Source organism: Macaca fascicularis, chromosome 4 (genome assembly GCF_037993035.2).
Source record: "Macaca fascicularis isolate 582-1 chromosome 4, T2T-MFA8v1.1".
Lineage (NCBI taxonomy): Eukaryota > Metazoa > Chordata > Mammalia > Primates > Cercopithecidae > Macaca > Macaca fascicularis.
The window spans coordinates 123,731,434-123,740,650 of record NC_088378.1 but is presented as its reverse complement, the minus strand read 5'-3'; positions in this window follow the sequence as shown (position 1 = coordinate 123,740,650).

The window sequence follows — 9,217 nt, the reverse complement described above, 5'->3', positions numbered from 1 at the left end:
ATTAGAATCTTACCCACTCTTCAACGTGGATTAGTTCATAATTCCTTCCTCACTTTCCTTGAATGCTCCAGCTGCAAATTTCCTCAATAGATCATACATAGCTCAAAGTCAGGAGCTATGAAGAGTTTAGTGATATTTTCTTCTGAGCCCAGCACAGAGACCAATGTAGGTGCTCCTAAATATGTGGTGAGTAAATAGGTACAATCCCAAGCCATCTAGAGGTACTTCAGAAACCCATCTACATCAACTCTTGATCCTAAAATGTTACTGAATTTCTAGTTCTATCTTTTTAAAGAGTAACAAACTTTTGGAGACTTAGATATGTCAGGATTTTTCTGAAACTTTCCAATGTGTTTCTTTTTTTAAAAGCCAAACTAAACTGATGAACAGAAACCAAATAAAACAAAAAGGTGTTAGTTCAGTTGTTTAGTTCCTTCTTCAACAGTGTTAGATCTGTTTTAAAATTTTTTCTCACTGACCTTTGTTCTTAATTTTTTCTTTACGTCAGATCACATTCTCCTTTATTTTACTATCAATATATGTATAGCTCTAGGCTCTAGCATTTCAACTTATAGGAAAGGACAGTTATTATCAACAAATCTTAAATTCTTCCTTTATATGGGGCCTTACTCTTATGTAACTGGCTATATAGGAAAATTCTAGAAAATGAAACAAAACAACAACAAAAGCTTTTGAATTTGGGCTCTCAAAGATTGAAATTATTAAATAACTTCCTTTTCATTAGGTCATGAGCAGGCAACTGAGAAGCTGGAGAAGTCTTTTATATTTTTCTTCATTGAATAGATAATTATTGAACATTCGCAAAATGGACATTATGTGCTTCATAGTTTGCCATGTCAGTTGCCATTTTTAAAATAAAATCAGTGGAGAATTTCAACTTGAAGCACATATAAATGACAATAAATAGTACTTTTGCAAACTTTATTTAGTATTTGCAAATACGTTCCCCATGTCCAACTTAATTTTGCTAAATTCTTATTTAATTCCTTTCTAGCCATGCTTATTTTTATGTAAAGGAGAAAACATGTTTTAATTACTCTAAAGAAAAGTTATTTTAGAAATGATGAAAGTTGAACATATTTAAACAAAGGAAAAAAGCAGAGTAAAATTAATATTTAAAATACTAAATTTGGACAGAAAAATGGCTATTGAATAAGTCCAAACATTTCCATGAAAGACATAAAGGCATCCTTGTTCTTAAGAAAGCATATGGCAAACTATATAAATGGAAATATTACTAAGACTTCTTTCGCCTCCTCGTTATACATCAATAATGAGGAGAACTTTGCAAAGATAAAGCTTTTGAAGTGGGTTGTGGAATATTAAATTGTTTAAGTACAACTTTGGCATCAAGTGACCTTAAATATTTTGAAAGTTGGTTATCTATGCATTACATATAATGCCACCACATTATTCGTCAAAATACAGTGGACTTGGATATTTCAGTATTTAACATGATTGGTTTTAGTGACTTAGAAGTGGTGCTGACAGCGCATGAACAATTATGCCCTGGCTTGGAACTGCACAGTGTGCAGCCAAAGGGATGTGCTTTGTGAGCAATCTCTGGGTGCTACTGAGGAGCCGCTGGCTTACTCATTGTCTCCATCTTCTGTAGCTCTCATATGGTGAGAAAAATGTTGGTTCAAGTATTTTTATAGTTAATGTAATGTTACTACAATAATGCAATGTAATGCAGTGATACATTTTAGGTAGAATTTATTTGACCCGATTATAAATTGCTTCAGATTTGAAGGTAACATAATTATTAAGTGGTGTTAAAGTGCTAGCTGAATCTTTTAGTAATACTTTAGTAATTTTTGTGTTTTAGAGATATTTGTGAACTTAGGGATTCATAAAAATATCTCTCAGGAATGCCAAGACATTTTGTATTTGCTTCAGAATCTTTTATCTTAACCATGGAGAGATAATTGATATATATTACTGCAGTATTACTTTTAATGTATGTATTCTTGAATGTTTAAAGGATAAAAAAATTACATTATAAGTTTTAGAACTTGTGATTCAAGAAAAGACTAAAAAAAGCATAGATTATGTTACTTTACATTGTGATGCTATAAGATGTTTTGTTTAGGAAGTTTAATTCTTAGCCTAGAAAAATCTTTCCCGAAAACGTAGCACGCTCGAAGTTCTCACTGAGGTTAGAGGAATAAGTTGCATATTACGATATTCTGTGGGACATTTAATACTAACAGTAAAAAATGAAGAAAAGTGTGGTGAATTTAAGAATAACCTAGCGTTTACAGCATTTGAGATTGTGATTTTAAAAGACCTCATATTTGACCCTAAGAACTCTAGAATATACACCTGTATAATTTATCGCTATTTTAATATATAAATTATTTCTATTATTGTGACTAATGGAACTAGATTTCTTTTGTTGTTGTTAAAACAAAAAGTCAAGATAGCCAGAAATGCTCTGTTTAACTTTGCCTGAGGCACTGTAGTAAATACAATTTTGATGACTTTTCTTTTCCAAGTAGCTAAGATTTAATTGTTATTTTTCTTAAAATTTTTACCTTTAAGCTTTAAATAATAGATTTGTTATGCAGAGAAATTCTGAGCAATTTAACTAAAATTATTGTATTTCAGCGTGTCTAAAATATGAAAACAATGATGAACCGAAGAACTGAATAAGGAAATATTTGTAACATAATTTCCCTTGACTGAGGTATGAGATTCATTTAATTATTAAATGTGTGTTTACACATGCAAATCTATGAGAAACAACTTGGTCTCTATTTATATAGTTAAGAAAAATCTAGTTTGCAAATTATTTTTTCACTGACCAAAGCAGAGGTAAATTTTGATAATGGACCAAATTCAGGTGAATTGGAAACTTTGGAAGGACTTTTGGTTTGGGTTCTTAGTAAGATCCAAAATAGGTACTTTTAAAATATTTTCTTCTTTGTGAGATCTAAAATGGCCACACAGCAGTCTTCTATTTCACAGGAGATATTTTTGGATGGAAATACAACTTGGGTAATGTTTTTTAGATTTGACATTTCTGTTCACAATTCGTTTTTAAGCTTTCCTCAGTAAGGTAGCTTTAGTTGTAGAGCCCAAGGTACAGAACTACAGAGCAGAAACCTATAATGGCTTTGTTTGTACTATTTTGGGAGTGATAAATGAGGCAGTTTTCATGAATGGGATGAAGCTACATGTAATAGAGTATTTTAGAAAGAATATTCTTATGGGTAAAGACATCTGGAATTGGTGGTTTGCCATGACGTTTGTGTTAATACATCAAAGTTTCATAGTTTCATACATTTAGTCATCCTTCTTTGCTGTAGAAATTGGTATTCTATCTAGCTAGGATTAAGAACAAGTGGGTTTTTGTTTTAGGAAAAAAAATAAAAATGCTCAACTTTTACTCTCATTTCTACAATTTGTCTATGCATGGGTGAAGACTGTTTCTCCCTAGGAGTTTTCTTTTCATTGATGCTAATGTTTCCGTAAGTGACTTGTGTTTTAAAAACCCTAATTTAGTAGAAAATAATAGCAATGCCTTCCAGAGGAAAAGAAAACTTAAGTAAAATGCCAAATAATGGTAACTTTGTCTCTTTCTATTTGCCTAGAATAATTAAACAAACAAATAAACACACAAGCAGATTTTTTTCCTCCAAGAAAAGTGATAAGTGAAATGCACTTGGAATTTTTCTGAAATTATTCACAGATTATTTGTGCATCTTACTAGGTAGACCGCTGCCTCTAATCAAAGTCAGATTACTCTCTTTCTCAGTCAATTTTTGTGCTCTGGGATATCTGTAGAGAAACAACTAACAACTGCCCTGAGAGATTTCATATTAATGAATATTACGTTAACCAGAATGTGTAAGTGGGACTGCATATAGCAGTGCTCATTTTACATTTTGCCTTGTCTAATTTGATAAAGTGAATAAGCATCAAGGAAAGGTGATAAATAATATTGCTTTGTGGCTTTACTATATTGCCATTTAATCAAAGATTGTGTGCTATTTTGTCTTTAAATACCCTTATGAGGTAGCTTGGAGAGATCTCTGCCCTTTTCAATCTGTGACAGATTTCCTAGTTAAGAGCAAAAAAGTCTATTGCTGAAAAATATGCACAATTAACAGGAAAGTATAATAAAGTTGTTGCTTAAACTCTACTAAAACTTTGGGATATTTGCATTGACCAGTTTAAGGTCTAATTTATCAGTTTGTAGCACATTTATGTTTGTGAAGAAAAGATGCCAGATTTCGTTATTCTACTTGAAAATAGATGCTACAGACTGTACCAGGAGATGCAAGAATATGATGGCCTGTTCTTTTTTACCCCCCAGCTCTATCAGTGTTGCTAGCAACAACCAGTGAATTCATCAGATAAAATGATAGAAGGTATTTCAGTGTCCAGGGAGAGATTCTAGTAACCATATTACATTAGATAATTTAAATGCTCCCCATAACATACTGTAGACTGCCTCTACTGAAAATATAAGCTAAATTTGTATAGCAATGAAAATTATACATTTTTATTAAACATCACTAATCTTTCATCCATGAGAGTCTCTCCTACTTATTCCTAGGAAATTCTTCAATGTAATCTTCCAAAGCAGTAGATTTTTTCCCCCACTGGTTTGACAGAGCCCTGTGGGTAATGTGCTTACTCTACGAACTGTGGCAATAGAGGGAAAGAAAACCGTAATGCTCCTATATTGGACCATGCCATTCGCTGTTGGGAAACCAGAGCTCAGTTGCAAATGACTTCTAAAAACCTCAGCTCAGATAAGTTCAATAAAAACATACACACCAGGAATCACACACCATCAGTGGATGATTCCTACTCTGTTCCTAAAGTTTCTTTCTGATTATTAAGATTTTATAATTACCATGACCTGTGAGATCTTTCTTAAGGGAAATTTTCAACTGGGGAAAAATAGTAGAAGCTGGCTTTCTGTAATTTAAGATAGTGCAAAATCAGTGATGGTTTTCTTTATAAATACTTCATTATATTAAAAATATCTGCCTTATAGAGGTTTTCAGTTTAAGGTGCACTCCAATTTAATTTTGACATCTTTAGAGATGCAGAAGACATAAAATGTGATTTGTAGACTAGCAAGCTATACTATAAATATATTCTTAACCCTATATATTGCTCTTTTGAATTGTTTTCCATTTTATGAGAAAAGCAGGTGGCTTCTCTATCAGCAATAGGGAGGTCCTCATTAAGTATGAAAAAAAGTATCAGAAATTAAGTATCATAAAAAGCGTTCATTATGACTCAAAGACTCACAAAATCCAGTCAATGATGAGAGCCACTCTGGGAATGAATGAAGTTTATCTCGGTGCTTACATTAAGCTTCTTTACAAATAGTCTCCCTAGCTTTTCACTTTCACTAACAAAGGGTCTATGGCTCTTCCTTTGTGCTTGGAAATTCAGGAGCACCTCCCACTGCAAAGATTAGGTTATGAATCTGACAAGTGAGAACCCAGTCTTCAAGTGCGATGTATTTGCCTATGATCAAGTTTGCTAGCAGTTGAGAATCTGTAGTTGTGCAACACTACATGATTCTCTCTGCTGTATTCTAAATCACAGAATATGTGGTATTATTCCACTTGTTCTATCACACCTACTTACAGACATCTTGATTTCTGAGATGTGGGCTCATCTCTCAATATCCTTCCAGTGTCATTTCAAATGTCGCCTGATCTAACTCCACAACACTTCAAACACAGAACACCACCTCTTGTGCTCCCTAAGTAAAACGTGATGGTGGATTAATCTTAGTCCTTTAGTTGAGAAATCAAGGTAATTTACTGCTACTATACCCATACACAGTCCCTCCTCTGCTGGACCTCATGCAATGTGGCTTTGTTGCCCTCACTTACGATTTTGCTGCTTTCACTTGAGTCAATATCATTGCAGTTATTTTGTAGACAAAGCAGTAAAAACCTTGATTTTTCCCTATACAATATATCTGCAGATCATTGATTTAAAATATTACCATAAAGGTCTGCACCACAGTGATGATGTTCAAATTTATATTGAGATTGAAGATGGGGAAATAGCAAGGGCATACCAATTCAGCCATAAATATGTTTCGAGTCAATGTCATAAAATTGTCACAAAATTTTGGTAATACAGAAAGAGCTAAAACCCTTTTTTGTTTGTTTGTTTGTTTTTTGTTTTTAAAGGGAAGAAAAGTGCCTCTGAGGCTCTTTTGGAGTAAGTAACAGTTTTCAGATTCACTTTTGCAAAGATTGCCAATATCATTCACAGACACCAACAAACCAGACTGAACAGAAAGATCCCTGTGGTAGGATGCCAAGCAAATTGTTGACTTCTCCAATCTCTAAGAGACAGTATCTCAATGCCAGTCTCATGGCATTATATTTTCTGCTTCAGCATAAGATTAGCAAACACAAGACATAAAATTATGTTTATTGACTAACCAATACAGAATATGCTAGGCCCTTTACCTGGAAGCCAGATTTCGCTTCTGAGATTTTCCAAAGGTCATTCTAGAAGAGGTGGCTGTTACTGATACCCAGGGAAGGCAATTCTTAAATTGCTTACCTGGGGATGGAACTTTCTGTAGGCTTTAGGCCCTTAAGACCAAAAGCCATGAGGCATTTATGAATAGTTGATGTAAGAAATTTTAATAAAAGTTGTAATAACCCTGAAAATAGTGTCTTTAATAACCTATGCACTATTAATAGCAATGCATGCATAGTGCCGTGCATTCATAACTATTTGGTCATAAAAATATGTGACTGTAATGATGATATTTACAGTCAACTTATAAAAATACATGTAATTCTGAATGGCAATAGTTCATCCCTAGCTCTAACCACAAGCCTAGAAGGATTAGCTTATTATGGGAAAGTGCGATAATTACAAAATGGACAAAGCTTTTACTCTCTTGAATTCAACATTCAAGAATAACTATAATAGCATCATAAAACTTCATTTGTCATCATTATTCTTCTCACCTCACAAGGTAAAAACCTAAATTCTGTGGAAATAAATGGGAATCAAATAGGAAAGAGCCACTTACATGATACAACAATAGAGGAGTATAGTTCTTTCACAGAATACTCATGCACAACCTTCAAAGAGGTTCAGAGTCACTGCAAGAATTCCTGGGAAGACATCTAAACATGACTTTCATTAAAAAGAATTAAGCTTGGTCTAACTCTAAGGTATGATTACCTTTAACCATAAGCGGTTAAGAATCTAACTTTTAGCTGATCTCTTTCTGTAATTTAGGTGAGTACCTCTTTGAAGTTTATTAACATCAAAGAGAGTGGAGTTCACATGGCATTTTCTAATTCAAATTTAAATTCTGATGGAAGGAAATAAATCCACATTCCAGTTTAAATATAGAAAAGTAGTAGTTTTTTCAAACTTTATAACATCTTACTTTAAGGGCATACATGTTTCAATTAAATAAAATGTTAAACAAAGTTGACATATTTCCCACAAATTTCTTCTCTTCTAGGAGTTAACTGGTCATCTGCTGACAATAGATAAGTTCCTAATTTGAATGGCATTAGTACCTCACAAATGAACAAAACAATGAGTGTAAATTTGAAAAACTAGGGAGAGGTGCACACAAGCTACCAAAAAAGGTTGGGGTTGGGGGTGACTTGCAAATCATGATCTCATATCTTAGGATGTATCTTAGTATTTAGGAAATGGAATTCTTGGAAACATCTGTTTCACAGTGAGGTTGGGAGGTCAGATGATGCTCTGTTAGATGCTTTTTAGGATTAAATTACTTCCTAGTACTGAGATAAGACATTTTAGGTGGTATATTAATTCTTCCAGAACAAATAATTCCATTTCAGTAAATTATTGCTACAGTTCTCTAAAGAGTACTACAGTGTCCTGGAAAAGATAACATTCCTTCCAAAATGCCCTCTAGTCACTCGAACAATGAGAAATTCATATTTATCTTAGACACTTTGATTCTTGAAGACATAAACTAAAAAAGAAGAACTGTTCTTCCCTATCCAAACAGATTATCTGGATGGAAACATAATATTAGATCTGCCCTGGCCGTTTGGCAGCATACGCCATTTCCTCCATGTGCATTTGACAACTGGCATGCTTGCTTCTTTCTCTGTAAATCAGCCTGCCAATCTTCTTTGCATGCAGAATGTCTATAGGAACCAAGAAAAAAACCAACCCCAACAGCCAATCTTTTAAAACATAGGTGAATGAGTGGAGCATGGCACATAAAGGGAAGGAGTGATAGTTAATTAACTTTCTCAGTGATTATCTCCCATATTTTGAAAGGGATGCCAAAAAATAAAAATCTTTACAAATGATGAGTAATCTGTAAGAGGAATTCTCCTCCTCCCTGCACCCCTACCACAAAACCCCCACTCAAACAAAAAATTGAAACCTAAGCCAAAAACTTCCTCAGAAACTTCTACTTCGGATATGAGATAATGGTCTGGAGGCTACTTGTATGAAATACCAGTTCATTCTAGTACAGCAATTCATGAGGCAAAAGACTAGGAGTATTTGTAACATGACTTTACAAATAATGTAAAAGCAACAACCCTATGGTTATGGGTAATAATTTTCCATGCTTAAATCTATAGATATTGCAGTGAAATTGACACAATGGAGAAGACATACATCATTTCCTGTTGTAACCTAATTACCTCAAGGTAAAACAAAACAAACTCCATTTAATAAATGAAATACTACTTAAATGTTTTCATTTTGGGGTCTATTCCTTTTCCCCTTTATATCCTGGAAAGCTATATGTCTAAGTATACTTGTTTTGTTACTTCATTAGTCTATCAACTTCATTTCCAGCGACTATAACGAGAATGGAATTGTTTGTATCTTTTTTCTGAACATAATTGAGTCAAGGAGTTTCGTTATTTTAGATATTATTATTAATTTGATTAAAACATAGAACCAATAGAACCAAAGTTGATGGGAAACAGTAGCTTTCTTCTAGGTAAAAGCTTACTAGCAGATTTTATAATCATTGGACATTTATTCTGTCCTACCTGGAAATAAATTATGTTACTGCTTGGCATGGGAAAAGGCATTTTCTAGTAATCTTCTGTGACAGGAAACACAGCATTAGTCCAAGTAAGCACCCAACAGGCTGAGTCCATCTGCTTGGAAGTAGTTTTAAACTTTAACTTAATGAAAACCTTTACTTCAGTACTTTTGTTTGAGAAAGAATTCA